The sequence below is a fragment of the Etheostoma spectabile genome, chromosome 9 (genome assembly GCF_008692095.1).
Source record: "Etheostoma spectabile isolate EspeVRDwgs_2016 chromosome 9, UIUC_Espe_1.0, whole genome shotgun sequence".
In the NCBI taxonomy this organism is placed as follows: Eukaryota; Metazoa; Chordata; class Actinopteri; order Perciformes; family Percidae; genus Etheostoma; species Etheostoma spectabile.
The window spans coordinates 18,032,416-18,045,781 of NC_045741.1; the positions used below are offsets into that span (position 1 = coordinate 18,032,416).

The 13,366-nt window shown below is 38.7% G+C and overlaps 1 long non-coding RNA gene across 1 annotated transcript in view; it reads left to right on the plus strand.

Moving 5' to 3' along the window:
• The first annotated feature begins 5,474 nt into the window (after positions 1 to 5,474).
• The window catches only part of LOC116695339 (uncharacterized), a 12,664-nt gene continuing 4,772 nt past the window's right edge, over positions 5,475 to 13,366 (plus strand). Inside the window, exons 1-2 of the long non-coding RNA XR_004333434.1 lie at positions 5,475 to 5,486; positions 9,008 to 9,009. This is a non-coding gene — a long non-coding RNA (uncharacterized LOC116695339). The remainder of the gene's footprint in view (positions 5,487 to 9,007; positions 9,010 to 13,366) is intronic.

Sequence of the window (13,366 nt, forward strand, 5' to 3'; positions counted from 1 at the left end):
TACAAAATCTGATTCCAGATAGTTTTAGTGGTCTATATGTATATATATGTGATAATATATATATATATTATATATATCTATATATATACTACTGTATTGGCACCATATATATATAGTAAACTATATATGACCAACTTCTAAACGACTCTGAATCAAGTTTTACCAATCCACATGAGTAGGTTACATGATTGAGCCAAACCACCAGAGGGTCAAAATCACATATATATATATATATATATATCTAGATATATATATATAAATATAATATAACGAATGCACTATATAATAATAATGACTGTACTATCTAATAGATGGTCAAAAGTAGAGTACTATCATACTACGAGGTCAAATAATAGATATATTCTATATGATATATAATATATAGTATATATATATATATAATATATGTGTATAATATGGTGTTTATAGTATATAATATATATATATATCGAATCAAATCTATACCAAATGTAAGATGGAAAATACCTTACTTTTTGGTGTGATTAAATCTAACCTCCTATCTAGCCAAACAATCAAGAATGGAGACTATGATATAGGGGAGAATGGCATGGATAGTGCTATCCCTATGTTATCAAAGCGGGATGGAGCTTTAAAGCCAGAAGTGATCAATTTCCTTCGGCAATCAGTGCACTTTGTGCTCCTTTGCTCAGGAAAGTGAAGCCAAATGAGATGTTCTGATTTGGCTGCAGTTGAATAGGCCTTGCCTTGAAGCATGAGTTTAGAAATCATGATGCAATGGTGGTGAATTGGCCCCATGTGTTACATTTGTGGATACAACCTTGGACTGATACCATGCAAGGTGGAAGTAAAGGCAAGGAGCTGAAAAGAAAAGACTTTACTACAATCTGATTTAGCTAAACGTAAAACAAAACTCTTAACATGGTTAAACTAGCCTACGCCATGAAGTTAGGTAAACGATGCCAGTAACAAACGTATTTACGTACTCATTTTGAAACGGAATAATACTAACGTCGCTATGGTACGGATGAAACTCTGCACGATTAGCGTGTTAGCAGATTCTGACTTCTTAACGTCTTCTTGCTTGTTGTATAGGGTTTTACCTAGCTAGCTAGTGTTCCTTATTGACATGCGATGGGGTCCGATACATACCTCATACGACCTATCAGCAGTACAATGATTTGGTCAAGTGGTTAAAATTATTTATTACACATGAAGTGATTTAGCCAGCCAGTTTATTGCTAACTTAGCTAGCTGCTATATGCTTATTCGCGCATTAGCCACTATTGTTTTTTTTTTTGTGTGAACAACTACTTAAACGGTGGTGCCATTTACACATACCGTTAGATTGGCGCAATGTACGTAGATAACGTGGCTCGCTTTTCTGGGCGTCAATACTGTATTTGCTAAGCTAATGGCTGTAGGATTAATGTTTGTGAGGAAATGTCTCCAGTCCCAGCGTAATGTTGTAACGTTAATGCACTTGTCTGTACTGTTTACTGAGGTTTAGAAGGAACTCAGTTTCAACCACAAACATCTAAAATTAGAAGATGAAGTACTACTTCGTAAGTTGAGATAAATAATCTAAATATAGCTACAGACTGTAAACACGTTACTCAAAGATGTGTGGGCTATTAATAAAAAATAGAACCATCAGATTTCTACAACTCTGACCGTACTGAGAGAAGTTGATCAGAGGGCCACTGTGGCCTTTTGAAGCCGAAGGGTTAATCTCCTGCCTTGCTGTCCACTGTGTTAATCTCCGTTTGCCAGCCTTGTGAAGGAGTGCATTCGGGAATTGTGAGGGACCGACCTGTCTGGGAGCTGTAATATTCAGGGAAGTCCCAGAGCTGTCCCGTTCACTGGCAGACGGCAATTAAGGAAAAGTGAAAGTGAGTGCGACTGATGCTTTCTCCCTTCTTGTCAGACGAACATTCATGTACTGTTTGAATACAGTAAATATAAGCCAACTATCATACCTATAACCTATTTGAATAACAGTAAAAAACAGAAATAGAGTACCATTGTGTGTATTAATTCACAAACTAATGTAGACGGATACACAGCAAGCAAATGTCCTCCCAACAAAAATAGAACTAAACAATTTAGATTTGTGAAAAATGATTGTCTGAATGTGTCATGTTGAGGTAACCCTAGACTGACTTTAAAAAGTGTAATAAGTTTTATACATCACTACCTCCTGATTGTCAACGCCTACACTACTATTGAAGATGCTTCGCAGTATGAAACTGATTTTGCTGCCACAACCATGTTGAAGTCTCTTGGAAGGAAACCAAATCTTGGCAAAAGTTTGAAGCTGAATAAACCGTTTCAACTAAATCTTTGTCATTACAATAATCACGAAAATAACATGTCTATTAAAGTCCTATATTTAATATGTTTTGATCTAAGTAAGATCACAGTAATGTTAGCATATTATACCATCCCTGTATTGTCTCTGCAAAATGTTTCACAACTACTGATGTACCACTGTTCAGCTTATGTCTCTTTCTTAACAGATACTGGTTGACAGATTAAACGCTTGTCGTGCGGGTTGCCATTGGAGAACAACGGGACAAGGATCAGTAGCGCTTATTTGGTAGTTGTAACAAAGAACAGCTTTACATTTTTTAAAACTACACTATTTTTGTGGGATGCTATCTCTTACTTTGCTGTTTTTACATCTCTCCTTTCATTTTTTTTATCTCTACAGTGAAAACCGAAAGTGTAAGCAATTATGTTAGTATGTATTATGATGAGTATGATGCTCACGCGCACTAGAATCCAGATCCGGGATGCAATAACGCACCTTATAGTATTTCACAGAATCTCTAGCAGTATAAGCCACCTTTTCCTTACCTCTCTGGTCTCTTTGAAGTGTTCATTTTGCTTAAATTTGAGTATTTTTTTATTGTAAAAACCTTCACAAATGAGTGAAATACACCATAATACGGTGATTTTTTTTTTAAAGTATGACAAGATATTTTAGATTCCAAGAATTTTTTCCATTCAACTGACTCATTGAGCCGACATCATTACCGATTTACTGGTGTGTAGCTTCTTTTTGCCGTGTTGATTCTGGTTTTTCAAATTTTTTATTACCATGATTATAGCACATTTCAGTGGAAGTACAGTAGCTAATATTGACTCTCATATTTTTTATCACATTAATGTAGTAATAAAACCTTGCTAATATAAAAAATGTGTACAAGTGACAAATGTTATGAAGGTAGTTTGAGGTAAACTATAATCAATACACAATTGTTTATTTTTCAGCCGCTGTCAGCATAGTATTACTCAACATTTTGTCTGTAGTTTGTAGTTTTCATTCGAATGATTTACTTATTAGGTTTAATATATGTCTATCTCTTGTAGATTAAGCCTCCAAATACCAGAGCTGGAACCTCCCTCTGACTCAGTGTCAACAAAACATTATATTGAAATAGACATAAAAATGTTGTTGATTTAAGGGCATTTTGCATTACTGTAAGGTTTTTTAAGTAATAATTTAGTCCATGACTTTTTTTTATGTGTTTTACCAGTTCTTCAAGGTTGTGGGATGCTGACAGACACACTTGCAGAAATGTTTGCATAACGTAGGTGTCTTTGTTCTGTTCACTAGATGTCAGGAGGGGACAGTTTCCAAAAGTTATTTTCTTCTCTCCAATGACACTGTGTTTACTTCTGGTACCGGCAGCTGTTCTGTGTGTGCAGTTTTCGGAAGCTATTACTGAGGACACGAGATGGTGACAGTTCTTCACATAAAAGAGGTGAACATCCAAGAAGACGCTTGCCATCAGCACTTCGGGTCCACAGTACGTCGATGTAAGTACTGTAGATGATTTGTTGCATAAGGACACATGACATTCAGTGAAGGAGATCTGTGCTGATACAGTAGTTGATTTACAAGAGGACTTCACAGGGTTTACTGAGCTTGGCAGCGTGGCATTTAATTGTCTATTCCAGCAGACCTGCTAATTAGTATATTTTTGTAATCACACAACTGAATGTACTGCGTACATTTTGTATTTGTACTACACTTTGGTACAGTAGAGGTGAGTATTTTGCTCTTATTGTCACGCTACATGACATGGTTTTACTGTTAGATGTATAAGCAACACGCACACCACTTGCTTTAGCTCCTTTTGTGTGGGAATGAGATCAATAAAGGTCCCACGGCATGAAAATTTCACTTTAGGAGTTTTTTTAACATTAATATGCGGCAGAATGGCGATAGGTGAAACCGAGCCCTGGTGTCCGCTCTGCCTTTGAGAAATGTAAGTTCAGATGGCTGATCTGGATCTTTCTCTAATAGGTCATAAGGGGCAAGGTTACCTCCCCTTACTCTGCTTTGCCTGCACAGAGATTTTGGCCTACCCATGAAGAGAGAGACATTGTGGATTTTCAACAAGCAAAGTGGCATTGGTCAAAGCCAGCGGTCTGGGTCAGCATTAACTCCGATGCATGGCTCTACGGGAGTATACTGAAACCGTCGAGAAACGACCCAGGCACCCAAGTCAGAACAGCTGGCCATTCGTAACGGTACATCTCCGTTAAGTTACCGGTCCCCCCGCCCTTTTCCCGTTTTGCTTTTTAACCATCTTTACAGTTTGCTAATTTACCCAACAGGGGCCTAAGCCAAAAGACTAATGCTAATAGTAATTTAAAGATTGGTGCATTGATCTGGACGGGAAACTCTGGGAGTTGGAAGGGGGTGTGTCGCGATTCTGCCTTTTCACTCAAGACACGGTTTGTGGATCTGAGGGTCCAATTTCGGTTTTCATATTGCGTATTGTTACAGCCTATACAGTAGTTATTGTGCTCGAGAAAGCTAATTGAAACAGGGTTCCCGCAGGGTCTTAAAAATCTAAATTCTAAACTAAATTTACGCCTTAAAATGTCTTAAAAACAGCCAGATGTTCAGTTTTAACCCTTTCTGCGGCCGCCGAAAGAAGAAAAAAAGGCAGCGCTCTAGACTAGAGTCTTTGCTCTGGAACAAAAACAGCAAAATGCTGCCTTCAGAACGTTTGTTTTGATGTTTTAGTTCTTTCTGGGGAAGATGGTGTTTGGTACGTACGTGGTGATTAAACTCAATTCCTGCCCAAGAAATACCTCTGCGTCTCCTCAGAATTTGGTTAAGTTCTGAAATGACTTAGACGGCACAGAGACATTGCGGCACGTGATGCTAGTTAACATTTGACAGCAGGTAATGTTGCCTACCTTACTAGCAAGCTGCATTAAAACACGTTAACTGCGCACTAAACGGTAAAGTGTGTCTGCATTTCAGTCAGAAAGTCAGAAAACAACACAGATGGGGTGCGTTCACTTAACTAGTAAGCTCGTGGTGCAGTCAAGTTATTGTAAAATACCCTTTCCTTATTACCTATTATTTTATTATTGTTCAGCACCGTTTAGCACACCAGTAAATGGGGAAAAACAATACCCAACCCTAGTTTAAATTACCCATTTTTTGGCAGTGTGATCCTGTAGTCTAATTTCATCTTTATGTCTTAAAGGTCTTAAATTTGACATACTTAAATCTGCAAGAACCCTGTTGTAAGCTCTGCTATTGTCATAATTCTTAGCCCATTAGATGTGCGTCTAAGTGAGAGGACAAAAATCATCCTCACGGTTTGACGCCTGGCCTGTGTTGCTCATTTTCCCGCAACAATAGAATATTAAACACTTTGGACTCAGTGTTCAAGATGTTTAGCAGGTGTTTAGGCCTTACACACTCTGGCAGCCAAACACCTGTAGGCCTAAGTGTCTGGGAAAAGAGTAAGGCCATGTCACAGCATGTTACTAAAAACGAGATGGTGGATTCAACCTTCTACTCTTAGTCCCGTAAACATATAGGCAGCCATCAGGTGCATACTGAAACCAAGCCCTATTAAGCCCCATTGACCATTTGGTTGGAGTTCCAGAGTGAGTGCAGGCGATTGCAAAACGAATGGGACTCTATGAGAGCAAGCTAGATTGATGGATGGATGGATGGATATTGATCCCAAAAAATGGGATTAGGGTGTTACAGCAGCAATCAGTGACACAGCACAGAAATATCTAATGAAATCTAGCTCAATATACATACAGTAACATACAATATACGAAATACATGAAATAATAATAATAGGAATAAAATAAGCAACATATTTGAATATCTACAATGGGAATACAAAGTTGCAACGGCTTAACTGTAAATGTAGAGTATTAGGCTAGGATCTCTTTGCCCATTGCCGTAGTTTTTGCAATTTTAACAGGATTGTTGGTCATTGAATGAAAGGGTGCTTATCCTTTTGATTTCTTGTTGTTGCTCTAACATGAGCATTCTGCTGTATGAATGCTGATTGGTCGTGACGGACTGAGACGAGCGTGACAAGCGATCCCGCTTGATGGCATCCGAAGCGGAACCAGAATGTCTGAGTGGTCTTTAAAACATAACAAACCTCTTTCTACAGTGTATTGCCAGGGAGAGCCTAACCTGTCAACTGGGTTGTCGATGCCTCGAGAAACACAGGAAGTGACTCAGGCAGTATCTCTGGCCGTATGATGTTAGGACGTCATTGCTATTTAAGCAACTTTAAAAAAATCTACTCCTAGCATGTGTATTTTCTTAGCTCCCCTTCAAAATTCACATCAATACTAGACAAAACATGTGATCCTGAGAAAGTTTGAGTGTGATTCTCCATAAACTTGATTCATTCTGCACTCGCCTGCGATCACCCCCAGTGGAACTTTGGTGGAACTGCAACCAGTTCAGAAGCCTGAAGTACCTACTTCCTTCTTCCTATAGAAATTCTTGTGAAACATTCTGTTAAAGATACTGCAACTGCCAAGCCACTTGAAACAGACAACATAGAGAGTTTTTGATTGCATTCCAACTTTTTACAGACGGAAATATCACTGCCAGAGCACCCTACTTTAGAGAAATCTATTTTCCTACTTTATCTTGAGGTGAAAATTAATTGTTGACCTTTCACCACGGAGGATTTCAACAGAAAACTTACCACATTATATTCTTTGTCCTACTTGTTTATAATGAGTCACCATCAGTATTTTATTCCAATCCATGTAAGTAGATCTATACAGGTAGATTTAACAATATAGATATAGTGAAGAGACGTGTCACATGTAGTGATCTTTGGAGCACCCAGACGGTCAGTAACACAGCCCTTAAACGATCCTCTCACAAGCACCAAAAAGAGTGAAAAACTCGTTTGATGTTGAGAAGCTTTATTTTATTAAGTAATATTATTGCTTAAAAGTTTTGTGGCATATTTTGCCACAAAATGTCTCAGTCCATTGCATTCTGTCGTAGGTTTGCATCTTTTGCTTATTTCACAGATTTATGGCTTCTCAAAGGCTAACTATAAGCCCAATACTAATGTCAAACACACCCTTTTAACCTACAATATTGGCAACTATTATCTGCCCACAAGATATTGAATACAACAGTAAAAGGTGGAAACTATTCTTCTGTATTTGATGAAATTGAGGTTTTTCAATTAGGCAAGAAGGTCCTTTTCGAGTTATATTTGTAATTACCCTTTGTCTCTGAAATGGATTTCAATAACCACCGCCCCACCCGTAAAACTATATGCTTTCCAACTATGTATAATGACTAAGAGACAGAAGGTGAGCATAGTGATCAAGCTTAGCTAATCAATTGACTGAGTCAAACATTACTCTCCTCTGATTACATATATGCCAAAGTGGGTTTTGGCCGCTCTCTTTCTGGTTGCAAACACAGCTGGTTGTGATGTGAAATCATTTCTGCTGTCATGAGTGTGGAAATTGGACCAGATGCGGAACTGACAGACAAGGTTCTGACTTGATTCTTTAATGGACAAAATGCCAAAAAACAAAAGGTGCCTACACACACAGTCAAAAAACGAGGACCAGATGAACGAAACCGAGGGAAAAAATCAGAAACAAGGCGAGAAAACACGCACACTGGAACTACAAACACACAAAATGATCTGACAAAGGACAAGAGAAGACAAAGTACTAATACACAGGTAACAAGGAACAGAGGTGACCAAGGCTGAGAAATCAGCAATTACAAGGGGTGGGGGGAAAACCAGAGGTAAAACAAGACACGACGCACAGAAAAACCACTATCACATAAAACAGGAAACAGAACAATACAAAACAGTACTGTCTCTATTTTCATTGCTCAAACAGTACATGGTAATCACCCTCCCTCTAAGTGGGTTTTTTTTTCTTTATAATCAGCTCTACTTCCTGGTTTGCAGGATTTGCGTCAATAGTGATTAGCCATTTCCAGGCTCTTAAGAACTGGTGGTTAGTATAATTAGTGATGCTTAATAGGTGAACATATAATTGGTTGCTTTTGGGTGTTCTCCTTTCAGGATGTACAGTATAAAGCAGTCTTCTTCCAGCATAAAAGAGAATATTTCTTCAAGCCCACCAGACCAAATTGTAGCTCATCCTTCATAATTTGAATGTGTAGCTCCTTAAATAGAAGAGGCTCATGTCATTTGATGTAGGCTTTTATTTCTTCACACCAAACACGTCTGAGTGTCACTTACTCTCACAGACTTCTTGGATGCCTTCCAGCCACCTTTCTAATGTACTCACCCACTGAGATGGACATCTGGCTGTCTCCCTTGGATTTGTGGCACTGCCAGTAATTGTCTACAGCCTGAGAAAAATAATATTGGTTGCAGTTTGAGTTTCTCATTTTAGTACTTATAAACACTTTTTATGTTCAGGGTTTTTATTTCCAGGGACATTTTTTTTTGACATCATGCCAATGTTTTTTTTCCCGGTGCTGGTGGCCCACCACATTAATAGCTTGTAAATCAATAAGACATATAATTTGGTAAAAACACTTACATATGCTTCCTTTAATACTCAATTAACTGTTGGTTTGGGGTTTTTTGGGGGGAGTTTTTTCCCCGTTGTGGCCTTCCCTGTGTTTTGTCCTACGGTTTTTTTTCCATAGTCCTGGTTGTGACTCGTGGTCTTATGTTCCCCTGTGTGTGTGTCTGCGTCCTGTTGGTGATAGTCGTTTTCTGTATTGTTTGTGTAGTACTTATCTAGCTTTCTTTTGTCTTTGATTGTCCTGCCCGCCCAATTTATTCACCTGATGCTCTACACCTGTTCCCCATTACCCTCGTTACCTCTGGTCGTTAACCTCTGTGTTTCCTGTCTTGGGTCCAGATTTTTTTGTCAGCTGTGCATGAAGTCTAGTTGAGCCTCTTGCGTTGCCAGTTTTTACTGCCTGCGTTCCTGTCTGCCTACCACCCTGTATGTCTTTATTGGGCCAGCAGATTCCCAGTGAGTGTGCCCCTGGTTTCCCTGTTGGGAGTTTTGATCTTCCCACGTGTCTTTTTGTGATGAATCTTCGGACACTCCCCCGTTCTTCTGCCTGTGGGTGCATCACGTGTGGTAATCCTTTGGTTCTAACTACTGCTGCAGTTGGGTCCTCCTCCTCCATAACATTACCAATGCTATATATTATGGTTAATATGAGCAATTTACCCCTGTGAATACATTTATCAGTAATCTTTTTTTTGTTGAGAAACCAAGAAAATGCAAATTTTAATTTAAACACAAATGACAAATAGAAACAGATTGATAATGTGTGCTTATTTCTTAGAATTTAATCAAAAATATGAAAGTGCTTGAATTAACAATTTTGTATTCCCCTTTGTGTGGTGTAATAATAGCTAATGCAGATGCAATAATCATTCCCGCAAAGACACACAAAGACACACATAAACACCGCAGGCCCATTAGGAGGAGACACAGTTAAGTTTTCATAGCCTACAATGTAGCACCCTCATATGTAATGTTATGTGTAGGAGATGGGGGGGTTGGGCATTATGTGAACAATAAGTATTTTTATGTCTCACAGAAAATGAGCCAAGGCCAAGATCTTTATGTGTTAGAAGAAATATAAATAGATATTTTTCTTTTAGGCACAATTGAAAACAGGTTCAACACAACCTCAAAACACACCAAACACGGTTATGACCCTGATGAAGCTTGGCAGAATGCTGATACAATATCCCGTACAAGGAAACAAGACAACCTGATTTGTCATTTCCAGGCTAAAGAAGTGCAGAAGAACTCGTGACCCTACCTAATAGGTTTGAACCATTAGTAATTTGGTAACCAACAGGTTGTATGTAGTGATGCCATCAAATGGTCTTGCTTGAAAAAGCAGATAATGCTTAAAGCTTCTTCATGAGTGTTTTTTCCTTTGCTTTTGCCGGAGCTGGATGATTTGCTTAACATCTCTCAGCACATGAGGGGCCTGGTGTGTGTAAACTGACCTGGTGGAGGAAAAAGGGACTTTCACCTTGAGTTCATCTGTGGTGTTATCTAGTTTCTAAAGCAAACACCATTTGATGAATGGCAAAACCGGAACAAGAGTCCCATACAGCACTGGATGGCTCCTCAGTATTTGAAAGTGTGCTCTTGCTTTAATAATAAAGAAGATTTGTTTTTTGGAACATTACTAGGATTGCCGGGTAAGTGCAACAACACAGTAAAATGTGAAACTTTTGACAAAGAACAAAACACAATGTACAATTAAAAAAAACAATTACAAGAGCCAAAACACTTTCAAGTCCCAGAAACAATTAAAAAAAACAGATTTGTCACGGAAAGGGACAGTCCAGCAATACCGAAGTGACGACAGAAATTGTTCGGTGCAAGGTGTTGTTGCGCGAGCGCGTCAATTCGTGAGTGTTGTGTGGAGGTACATTGGGTAAATGAAGTTCACGGTGTCGAACATGGACTGCGACCCGAAGGGAGTTTTGCTCGTTTGTGGCAAAAAACACATTAAGAGCCTTAACGCGTTTTTGCTTTTTGGTGGGTCGGTGTTTGGAGCTTTTAAGAAGACCGCGACCAGTACTGAAACCACCGGACAGATCTGCATCATTGCGTCAGTTTTAAACGAGGGGCCATTCCTAGCTGTAAAATCGTGGACAGATGGTCCAATCTACCGGATTAACATCAGCTTGAGGACTCTTAAAGTCAAACTGAACAAACGGGTTGTAACCGCCAACATGATTGCATCTCCCAAACGCCTGATAATGCCATCAGATGGAACTTCGTGGAACCTGACACATGTGGCTACCGCACCCGATGTGGCAGGTAACTTAAACAATAGTTACAAATCTTCAAATGAAGAGGAGATGATTGTACAATTTGTACATGAGTATCTCAAGGTGTGAGAGCAGAGAACACACAGAAGGTTTACAAGACAGAACTACCCCTCAATGGGACCTAACTAAGTGGCACGCGATGGTTATGAGAATAAACTAAGCATCGTTGGCCATTGTCGTAGAATTGCATAGATGGATTTTTCACCGGATAAGTACTGAGGCTTGAATTGACAAACAAATAATAACCAGACAGTGATTGCTCACTATTCATTTATGTCGATGCAAAAAACTCATTCATCCCCATGTAACCTCGGATGACTGGATTCGGCCTAGAACGGCATAATGGCGCAATTCAATGTTACCGTAACATTGCCGTAATTTGCCGGACCTAGAGAGTGCCGTATACTTCAACAAGATTCGAGCATCTGTGTCTCTTGAGATACTGCTTGGTGATGCATTCAGAAGGACTTGATGAGTGTGGACTGGGAACATCACAGGATTCATTGGTGATAGATAAAAGTATTCAATCTAACGTTTAGTTAATATTGAAACTAAATGCAATTATGTTTCTATTAAACATAGTTTGGGTCACGGACTGTGCATTTCTAATTGAACAGGCTGAAACTGATACCCTTCCTGCGAGCTAGCTAGCTGTATAAACTCCTTGTGGGGACCACAACTGCAGGATACGGACTTGCCATGGACACCAATCAGTTACAGAAGCCATAAAACTGGAGCTCTGCACACGGAACTTTACATGAACTAAAAAAATGGCCGGCTATGAATGATCAAAAAGGAGTTTTTTTGTAGTGGTTGGACACTGTGTCTGTCTGGAACAAATTGGTTTACGAATCTGTCTACCACACTCATTGTGTTAAGTGTGGAAGTAAATATCAAAATAGTAACGAGATATTACATTTGTTTAAACAAACAAACAAAAAACAACGTGGCACTCATGTAAAAGTGCCCTATTACAACACACAACTTTTTCAGAGTCGTTAAACGTAGGAGTTTGTCGTCATAGCTTAGAAACAGCCAAATCCATGGACTATTTAAATTCCAAAGCCCATTGTAAAGTGAATGAGGCCAGGTAGTGGTAATCTGAAGAAGCTGTTTGAAACGTGTGGTATGGTATTTTGCACTGGGGAATGCAGAGGCCAGGAACATCTTTTGGGCTGTGTTTCCAAGCCAGAATGGGGGAAGTGAACGACAGCCCAGTACAAAACATCAAAACATCTTTCCACAGACACAGCACGTAGCCTTATGCAAAAAAAAAAAAAAAGATCAGATAAAATCAATTGCCAGGTGTTTCTTCTAACTGTGTAGATCAATAAGCAAACTAACAAACAACTAATCAAAACAAACGAAATATTGACCAGGAATAGAGTGTTATTAAAATCCAATGACATCTAAAAAAAGAAAGTAACTGATACCGGAATGTCAGCTTGATTGAATTCACTCTGGCTCCTCCAATCCAACATGAGTAGTTACATGAAGAGCCAAACTGCACCAGAGGGTCAAATAACACAAATCCAATGATTCTATTTGAAACATGAAGATATATTAGAAACATTAAATGAACTCATTTTGAATTCCAGATCAGTTGTGCATGTGTCATAAAGCCTAATTATCTGATGTTATCGCAGCTAATTGTTGAACATGGTGAGATTTATTACATTCGGTATTGATTATACAGGCCCTTGATGATGTACAAATTACAATACCAGTGAGATCTTAATGTTTGTATTGGTTTGTTTAATGAGCCACTGCCAAGTGTATGTGCTTGTCCTGGAAGAGATTAAAGGTTTATGAGTTGATTTTTTAGTGCTAACCACCGTTGACTCTTGTAGTTCCTTCACTAAAATCTGAATGTTACACAGGAGAATGTGTAAACAGCGAGGGCGGTTATGATAGATTAAATAAAAAAAGATTTATTGTACAATCAAGCCTGATAAACACTTTTAATCTCTTTTCTAGTAATACATTTTCATAAAGAACAGAAGTTAAAATTTGACTTAAAGTTGAATTAGAACCATGCACAGTTGGAGGAGGTAGATATTGTTGGAGTGATCGTTCACATGGAAACAACAATAACAGTGGATCAATTTCAGTAAGGTAAAATTACTTCTGCAAAATTTAAAAAAGACAAAGTGGATAGGGCAGTGTTGCATGAATACAACTGGAAAATGTTTGTTTCATTTCTTTTGCAGTCCTTCAATAGTGAGTGCTTTGAAGAGAAAACAAAACTA